The sequence below is a fragment of the Miniopterus schreibersii genome (genome assembly GCF_964146895.1).
Source record: "Miniopterus schreibersii genome assembly, chromosome: 1".
NCBI classification, from domain to species: domain Eukaryota; kingdom Metazoa; phylum Chordata; class Mammalia; order Chiroptera; family Miniopteridae; genus Miniopterus; species Miniopterus schreibersii.
In genome coordinates this window covers 179,064,123-179,074,263 of record NC_138101.1, presented here as the reverse complement: position 1 = coordinate 179,074,263, position 10,141 = coordinate 179,064,123, and positions in this window count along the sequence as shown.

The following is a 10,141-nucleotide window of genomic DNA, read 5'->3' as shown; positions in this document are numbered from 1 at the left end:
TCATTACACATCTGTTAGAACAGCTAAAATTTTAAAAATTGACAATACCAAATGCTGACAAGGATGTAGAAAACTAGATCTCTTACATTGCTGGCAGGATAAATGGTACAATCAGTCTAGAACATGTTTTGGCAGTTTCTTGAAAAACAAAATAGATTTCTGGTTTCCAGTTCAACATTGTAGAAACCTTGGAAGTCTTAACTGCCATCCTAACATAGAAAAAAGCTGAAAAACTGAAAATCCATGACTTCTTGAGTGCGTGAGAGACTAAGGTCACAAGACAAAACCACTACCCTGAGCACTTGAGGCAAATACAGAAAATCACACTTTCCCTGGAGGGGAAACCACCCCTGGGAATAATTTAAAGGGTAATTGACTAATTACTAGAGACTGAGCATGACTAACTTGCAGTTAAAAAAGAGACCAGGCTGGGGGCATATTTTGTGTTTTACTTCCTGGAGCCCACCAGGTTCTCACAGTGAATATCAGAGAAAAATATCCTTGTGTTTCCAGCAGGGAAGGGGAAAGTAATTATTCAGAAATATCCCCCCCCCCTTCTGTTCTCTTTTACAAAAGCCTCACCTCAAAGGAAACTTATTTTGCTAGAGCCAAATCACACTGGGTTTTACCAGAGCCTAACCAAATGGGGCAAGGGAAACACCCAACTCCAGCCTTCCTTTCTCACCTAAATGGGAGTGGCGGGAGGAAGACTGAGAAGCAGTTGTGAAGGTCCATCCCAGGGGCCCATGATCACTAAAAGACTGGGACTTAATCATAAGATTATAGAATGTTACCCTCCCCCTACACATTACTGCCACATCATTAAAGGCCTATTCACTGGAGCTTCTTTTACCCAGTCCAGCTGGGTATCATGTCCAACTCAACAACAAAAACTACAAGGCATACTAAAAGAAAAAGCACAGTTTGAAAGTAAGCAAGCATTAGAATCAGATTCATATATGGCAGGGATGTTGGAATTATTAGACTGAGAATTTAAAATCTGATGAATATGCTTAGAGCGCTAATGGAAAAAGTACACAACATGCAAGAACAGATGGGTAATGTAAGCAGAGAGATGGAAGTTTTAAGAATCAAAAGGAAATTCTAGAAATCAAAAATGAACAGAAATGAAGAATGCCTTTGGTGGGGTCATCCACAGAGTAGACATGACTGAAGAAAGAAAAGGGAAGGGAGGAAGGAGGGGAAATAAGGGAGAAGGAGGGAGCAGTGGATATTTAATTTCAGGCAAAGCAGACTTCAGAGCAAGGAAAACTGTCAGGGATAAAGAGGGATAAAGGAGTCAGTTCTCCAGGTAGATAGGACAGTATTTAACGTACTTGCACCTGATGACATAGCTGCAATATACCTGAAGCAATAAAACCAAAAGTTGTTTTTAAAAAGATTGACAAAATTGGCAAGGCTTTAGTTTTACCAAGATAAAAAAATGAAAGAAGACTCAAATTATTAAATCAGGAATGAAAAAGGGACACTACTAGCAACCCTAGAGAAATAAAGAACTATAAGGGAATGCTATGAACAATTATATGCCAATAACTTAGATAATTTAGATTATCTAAGTTATGTCCTATCATTGTCTTTGAAAGACACAAACTACCAAAACTGACTTAAGAAGGAATATAAATCTGAAAAGACCTTATAACAAGTAGAGAATTGAATTAGTATTTAAAAACCCACAAGAAAAGGCCGGACCCAGAGGGCTTCATTGGTGAATTCTACCAAATATTCAAAAGAAGAATTAATACCAATTTTTCACAAACTTTTTCCAAAAAATAGAAGAGAATGAATCACTTCCCAGCTCATTCTGTGCGGCTAGTATTATCCTAACACAAAAACATCACGAGGTAGACATCATAAAGTTACCAACACCTCTTAAGAATGTAGATACAAAAATCCTCAACAAAATACTTGCAAATCAAATGCAGTAATGTTTTGAAAGGATTATACATCATGATCAAGTGAGACTTATCTCAGGAATGCAAGGTTGATTTAACATTCAAAAATTATGTAATACCCTATATCAGTAGAATTGAGGACAAAAAAGAAACTATATGATCGTAATCCAGACGCAGAAAAACATCTGACAAAATTTGACCTCTCTTCATGATAAATACATTCAATAAACTAGGAGTAGAAAGAAACGTCATCAACCTGATTAAAGGCATCTACAAAACAAAAACAACTCACAGCTAACATCAAACTTAATAAGCAAAGAATGAGTGTTTGCCTCTAAGAAAGGAGAAGACAAGAATGTCTGCTCTCATCACTGCTATTCCACATTGAACTGGAGGTTTTAGCCAGGTCGATTGGGATGGCGAAAAGGAAATAAGCATTTAGACTGGAATAAATAAGTAAAATGATCTCTGTTTGTAGATGCCATGACTTTGTGTGTGTAGAACATTCTAAGGAACCCACTAAAAGCTATTATAACTGCCCGGCCGGTGTGTCTCAGTGGTTGGGTGTCGATCTATGAACCTGGAGGTCACATTTTGAATCCCAGTCAGGGCACATGCCTGGTTTCGGGCTTGATCCCCAGAGGGGGTGTGCAGGAGGCGGCCAATCCATGATTCTTTCTCATTATTGATGTTTTTTTTTCTCTCTCTCTCCCTTCCTCTCTCTGAAATCAATAAAAATATTTAAAACAACCAACTATTATAACTAATAAATGAGTTCAGCACTTACAGGGATATTCACTTAAAAGGGTGACATTAGGATTTGGTAAGACTGTAAACCTCAAGGGCAGAGGATGTTTCTTAATTATCCTCCCCAATCTCTTCTCTCTCCTCTCTCAAGAACAACACCAGAGACTGCTTTCTGAGCTGATTTGCTGTGGAAGGTCCTTCCAAGCTCCTCGTAAGAAATTAATAGATTGATTTAAGACATTGATATCTTTTGCCTTTGAGAATCCATGGGAACATTTCAGTTTATAACGCAGTTGACTGGTGATGTTCTGTCATTGTCTTTGAGTTCCCCACGTTAAAGAATACTCGGCTCTCTGACACAAAGTATTAGTAATCAATGTAAAATTTACTGAAGATTTCATAGAGAACAGGAGGTTTACACTGCACACCATACAATGAGTAACTCAGGAAGTCCCCTTACTAAATTTCTCTTTCCCACAACGTCCATCATGGGCACTCCATCTTCTTCTCACTTGGCCATTTCCCTCTGTAGGGCCCAGCTTCAATGGATCCTGGTTTTTCTGTTTCTGGATCTCTTGCTGTTAACCAATACCCTCCCAACGCATGCTCTTCTGCCCCCCTCTCCCTCAAACGCATTACTTTCATATGCACCGAGAGTCAGCTTTCCCCAGCTCCTGCAAAGCACCACATCCCTCCCCAAATGCTCTGCAAATAAGCTTGTTTCTGTCACAGGGAACTAGAGAGGAACCATAGTGAGGAACATTATATTGTATAAATTAAATATATATGGATATATTTAATATATACATGCATTATCTTGGGGAAATTATTTAGCTACGTCATGCCCCAGTTTCCTTATGTGGAAAACAGGAATGATAACAGTAGAGTTAATGTGATTTAATTATGTAAAGCTCTTACAACAGTAACTGGCATAGAGAAAGCACTCAACAGATGTTAGCTATCATTATTAAATAGAAAAGGATTATTAGTGACAACAAAAGTTCTTATCAAAACATCACATCTAAAGGAGTATTTTAATAACATTGCCCAGCCATCTATTAAATTAATAGCAATTAATCTCGTGTGGAAAGATGTATCTAAGTGATCTTGTATGTCCCTTCTGCAAACAGCAATGTGCAGTGGGAAACCATGCAAACTTTTGCCTTTTTATATCTCTTTACAATTTTTTGGTTCCTTATCTGGCTATTTGTTTATAAGCCTTGTTCTTTCTGCTGATTTGCTCTAACAGTTCTCCTTCAGATATTACAAAGGGAGCCTGTGTCTTTTAACGCTTTGTCTTAGTGATTATGCCACTCATTTGTTCCCTTAGACCTGGTTAAAGGGTGTAGCCACAGAGCTAATATGATGAACGCACTGGAACACGTTTCCAGCGTTTCCTACTGAGTGCAACCCTATTGAAAATGGAGAGAACTGAGTACTTACTAAGGAAAAGCAAAAGACATTTAATTTCAGAAGTTGGCCGTTTATCTTTCAATTAAACAAAGAATCAAGAAAACCTACCTTTGATCACACTTTCTAAATTAATGAACTGTGGTCATTGGGCAATGATCATGCGGTATCTTCTCTTTCCAAAGATATTTTCTTTGAACCAGTGAATATTTTGTAACCCTTCCATTTCCTGTTCTAAGTTGTAAGGATATTTTCTTGATTAGGGACTCTTAAAAACAGTGTACTCTGATAAAAACATAAGGTACTGAGCCCTGGCCAGTGTGGCTCAGTTGGTTGGAGCGCCATCCCTTACTCTGAAAGGTTGTTGGTTTGATTCCCAGTCAGTGCACATACCCAGGCTTCAGATTTGATCCCGGGGGGCGGGGGGCACATACGGGAAGCAACTGATTGATGTTTCTCTCATACATCAATGTTTCTCTTTTTCTCTCTCTCCCTTTCCCTCTCTCTAAAATCAGTGAGAAAAGAACATACCCTCAGTGAGGATAAAAACAAAACCGTAAGATATTGAGGTAAGGAAAAACTGTGTGAATAGAATTATTGTGTAAAGAATTGTGAATAGTGAGGAAGGGGACTGCCCCTTGGAGCTGAGCCACTGTCTTAGCTTTCTCCGTAGCCTGTGCACTCACAATAAGAAGAGCTCACCAACAGTGGCACTGCTGTTCATCGTTGCACTCTCCTCTCACGACATTTCTGTAATTTTTAGTCATAGTTGAGGGTCAAAGAACCGACACAGCTCCTTCTAATGTATATCTTGCCTAGACCTCACAAGGTGCCATCTTTTCCTTGTCCAGTGTCAGCTGTATTCCTGCCAGAGTGGTAGTCCATTCCCCAACACTTTGGTACCCTTAATATATATCTGAGTTCTACGGCATTGTCTCATTTTACACTGGGGATCGTTTCTGTATTCTCACAATGCACTCTTCCACACAAAGTACTTGGAGGGCATCTTTTGTATGTTAAACCTTTTATACCACAGTGGCCAAAATGATCTTGCATATTAATTGTTGAATAGCAGCTCACAGAGGCTCCTTACTGTTTGGCCAAAATATAGTAACATTGTTTGTTGTGACTGTTGCACATTTTGTGATAACAGTAGGTACTGTCACCACAAGGCATCTCATCCTACACATAGAAATCCTCAGGGCACCACCTTGACCATCCATGGCACCAGTCAGAAAGGTCGCATTCACTGATGTGTATTCTACAGGGCTTTCCAGGAGAGGTCCAAGAGCATAGCACGCCCACGGTTTTCAATTCACAGTTGGAGCCGCAGCAAGCGTCCTTTCTGCACTGACGTTCTGACCCACAGTCTTCTTCATCGTCTACTACCTTGTTACCATGTTCCAATGGGGTAGCATTTCAAAAAGCCAGTGTATGTTCGCCTGACAGATTTCCTCTCCCGTGGTTAATGAGGTTTAAAGAACTTCCATGACTGCAGTTGCAGTGTTGTTTTCCTGCATACACAGAATTTCTCCATGTAAGACATGCCAAGGTTATGGCCCAGCTGGTGAGCAGTAACCACTGCAAAATGAAAGAAACCCTCTTTGATGCATTTACAAACTGCTGGCCCAAAATGAGGGTAGCATACTCCTGAGTTTCAAGCCAGACCAAATATATTAGAAAAACTCTTGCCCACAAAGAGATGCCCAGAATAATGTGGCAAACAGAGATAAAGATGAGCACTTCCACTCACTGGAATTGGCAAGTAGTTGATTACGTCTTGAAAAGCTTCCCCTGGTTCCAAATCTCAGCCCCAATTAAGGAAGCATGAAGGGCTAGCTGTGGATAGATGGAATCTACTAATTTGATCACATTGAATATATATTTCTTCTGCTGCCTTTGAGACATTCCTGTTTGGGTAATTAAAACTATAGCTGTCCATCTATAGGACCAACTCCACAAAGGGCCTGTGGGTCCACCAACTGGGAGTTTGGTGGTGGTTTTGAATTCTCTGCCTCCAACTCCAGCTTCTGATGCTGGATTTCGTCTTCTGTCACGCCACATTTCATTGCTGGGAATTAAGTCTTATCTTGTTACTGTGTATCTTATACAGTTGCTGTTCAGATGTGGTAGAGTGCCTTACCGGCGGGCTCGATTTCATAAGCGAGATTGTTTATCTGTAACATCCCTTGAAGGGCCCCCAAACAGGTACAGAGGAGCATGTGGACTCGGGCCACTCCACATCACCATGATAGTAGTAGTCATCCTGGACAACGGGCTGGCTCTCCTGGAGGGTGTGCCGCTCTGTGTAGGTGAACACTGGCAGTCGTCTGGAAACCAGGAGGCTCTTAGGCTGTAGACAAATGCTGTGGGTGCCGCCCTCCAAGCACAGGCTGGTGCTGGGGGCACGGGGCCTTCCAGGAAATCACCACTAGGGAGGGGCCTGAGTGCATTTGAACCCAGTGAGTATTCTGCAATTGTTGGATGTCGTGTTTTATATGTGTCAGTTAGGTTAATTTGATAAACCTTGCTTAAATCTTTTTGTTTTGGTTTGGTTTTTTGGTCTGATCTATCAGTTGCTCAGAGAAGTGTGTTAATACCTACAAGCAGATTTTGGATTTTTCTCTTTCTCCTTTTGATCTCTCAACATTTGCTTTATATATTTTGTAAAAGGGGAAAGATTTGTACGCTCTGAAGAGAAACACTAGAGTGCTTTATATCTTTGAAGCTATTTATTTAGATACATATTCCTGTTGAATTTTATATTAAATGTATCTTTATGTAACTACTTCATCATTTCTATTAATATGGTTTGTTTCCTTAATTTTGCCAGTGTGAGTTAGTAAAATATTGTAATTATTCTGGAGTAGAAGTTCTTTCCTCTCAATTCAGATTGAACTTATTCCTCTGGAACATGTTGAATTAGATTCTGATTTGCATTTAGAGCCAATAAAGGGTGTTAAGAGTACATTTTGAGGAGACTAGACATTCCCTTGCAGGGCAACTTCCCTAGCTGAGATAATGACAGGGTCTCAAGCTAGAGGTGGCTAGACTTCTCTCGGGAGAGGGCTGGGTTCTCTCCCTGCTAAAGGAGACTCAGATACTTGCAGGCTCTAGATATTCAGAATCAGTCAAGTCCAGCTGGAATTCCCCTTTGCAGCTGTCAAGGTTTTCCCCCTTCTCAGCATCCTAACTTTCCCGCTCAAGTCTTGGCAAATCTATGTATTCAACTTACACTGTGGTTCTCTAACTCCACAATTAAAATTTGACTTTCTATGAGGTTGACTCTGTGTCTGAAAGAAAGGAGACATTCTTTTAGGTCCACGATTATCAGCTCTCTGAGCTGAGAATTTAGAACTGTGAGCTTCATTGTATAAATTCTGCAGGAGAATTCAGTATAGCCAACCTGCTCCTCAGTCCTTGAGGTACTTACCATCACAGCTGGGTCCCCACACACTTGCTTCAATAGGGCACTTCATCACAATCCACATTCGGTGGCAGTTTAATTATGATGCCAGTACATGCTCGTTCCTCATTGGACAGGAGTTCAGCAGTGTGTTAAAGCCATGGACATGCCCAAACCAATCCCAGAGTCCCGTTTTGTCTGTCTCTCTCGGCAGCACTCTTGGTACCAAGTTCTGTATCTGTCAGGATCTAGTCCAGAAGAAAAAAATCCACCAAGCGTAATTAATATAGGGAATTCTTTAAAAGGTGCTAGAGACCGGAAAAGGTAAAAAGGAAACAATACTGAGGTACATAGGTAGGAGTTGCCAGAAGGAGACCCACCCCTAAGAATGGGGGAACAAAAGGAAGAGGTCGAGGTTATCATAACATAGAAACTCTTATAACGGGCCTCATAGATCTAGACCTGGACTGTAGAAGATAGGGCATTGCCCAGGCGATGCTGGTAATTTAGGAACTCAGAAAAGGAGCATTGTGGAGCTGATAGCTGTACCTCTTATAAAGTAATGCTGAGTTGGTGCTGGCTTCTTAGGGAATTGGAAGAAGTTCCTCCAAAACTGTGACTCGGATCTCGGAGAGAGGTGCTACATACATGGGGCTTGTACCAAGGCAGGTGGTGGTGTGACCTGGAACATCAGAGAGGGACACTGGCTGACTGTTGTGGGTTGCCTAGGGTACTGGAGCATGGCTCTATACAAGTGGTTCTCAGGAGGGTTCACTGTCCCCCGGATACTTGTACCTGTGATAGGCCTTGATGGAACTGGTTCTGGGTCTTTGTGGTAACCTACCCTCACCACCAGAGCAAGGCATCATTGCTGGGGATTCACAGAAAGTAACAGCAGGCAAATAGGTGGTAATAAGTCCCTTGTTCTCTCCTTTTGTCTTTCATTCTCCCTCTAGTGCCCTGATTGGTAGAACTTCATCCCGGAAGGCAAATAGCAATGGAGAAATACACCATGCAGAGTCTTAGCTCCAGCTTCATAGACAGAGTATAAGTTTTAGTTTTGGAGTTTAGGAAATACCTGATAATCAGCATAAGAAAGGGCTGCCGAATGCTGCTATAGTTTCTCTTGTGACAGGTAATGGCAGGTGACATGAATGTGATCTCTGTGAAGCTGTATGATATTCTTCTTACTCTTACTATTGAAAGGGCTGGAGGGCGCCCACGGGACTCGGACCAACCTCACAAGAGTGGTTGACAAGCAAATGCTCGTTTTGAAGGAACTGCTGAGCTAAAGCCAGCCCTGATATTATTTATTTTTATGTCTTATTTAGCTGTGGCTCACTAAATCGATTTCATGGCCCTGTATGGTTTGTGAAACACTGAATTAGCCCGAGATTGAGAGTGAATGGAGGCATGGAAGATAGGAGTTTTAAGGAGTTGAAATAGCTGTCGGAAATATAGGTGGTGCCAAAAAAAATGTATACATATTTCAAATTATTATAAAAAGTCAAGTGTTTATTAACGTATAGTTCATTTTCAAAATTTAAAAGAATCTACAGAAATGAATACTTTCTTTTGTCAATGCCTGTTTTCAAACTGATGACCGTTCTGGTCCAGGCATCGCTGATAACTTGAAGCAGTGGAGTTGCAAACATCAAGAATCATTTTTTTCAGTATTTGTGCGCCTTCAATTTGTCAGCTGTTGCCAGTTTTGTACCATAAACTTTATCTTTTTTGTATCCTCATAAAAAAGTCTAGTGGATAAGTTTTCTTTGTTCTAAGCTTAGTCTGGCTTCGCGCGTTATTTCAAATCAGCTAAACCTGAAAAGGAGTGAAAATTGAGTTATCGACTGTTAAAGTGTGTATACATTTTTGAGGGGAAACCCTAGACCCCCCCAATAATGTATACACACTTTGAATAATTATAAAGGCAGTGTTTGCACTTCAACTGCATTTTCAAAATTCCAGTAGCATTTTAGGATGAGTTTCCTCTGTTTAAAGCTTAGTCTGACTGAAAAGAAAGAAACATCAGTTGAGCTATCAGCTGTGAAAGTGTGTATACATGTTTTTGGGACACCTGTAGAGGAAAGAATTAATGATTGCTACAGAGGATACACTGCTTGAAGTGCCGGTAATGCTAGAAAAGAAGGGCTTTGGAGTAACATCAGTACCATCACATCATTGATGGTAAGGTTAGATATTCCCTCAGAGCTTGTCTTTGGAGTCATGCAGTGTTGACAGAGACTGGTGAGCACCCTCAAAGACTTTCGTCAGTAAACTTTTCTATTACCGCCACATCATGTTTCTGACAAAATTTAGTATGGGTTATTTTCTTTATAACATTTTATTGTTAATAATTCTCTTCCAAATGCGTATCCATCTTAATAACCCCAGATCTATAGCAAGTACCAAGGATATCATGACAGTCATGAAGAGGAAATCTGGTCATTAGGATTTCACCTCTGTCAGAGATGCTTTCTCTAAAAGGTTTCATCTAGCATTCTTGGTTTTCAGTAGCCATCCATTAGTTCTGGAATATTATCCAGATGTATGCAGGCATTCTTTTCTTTTTAAAAAAAACTATGTTTTTATTGATTTGAGGGAGAGAGGGAGTGAGAGGGGGAGAGAGAGAGAGAAACATCGATCAGCTTCCTCCTGCACGCCC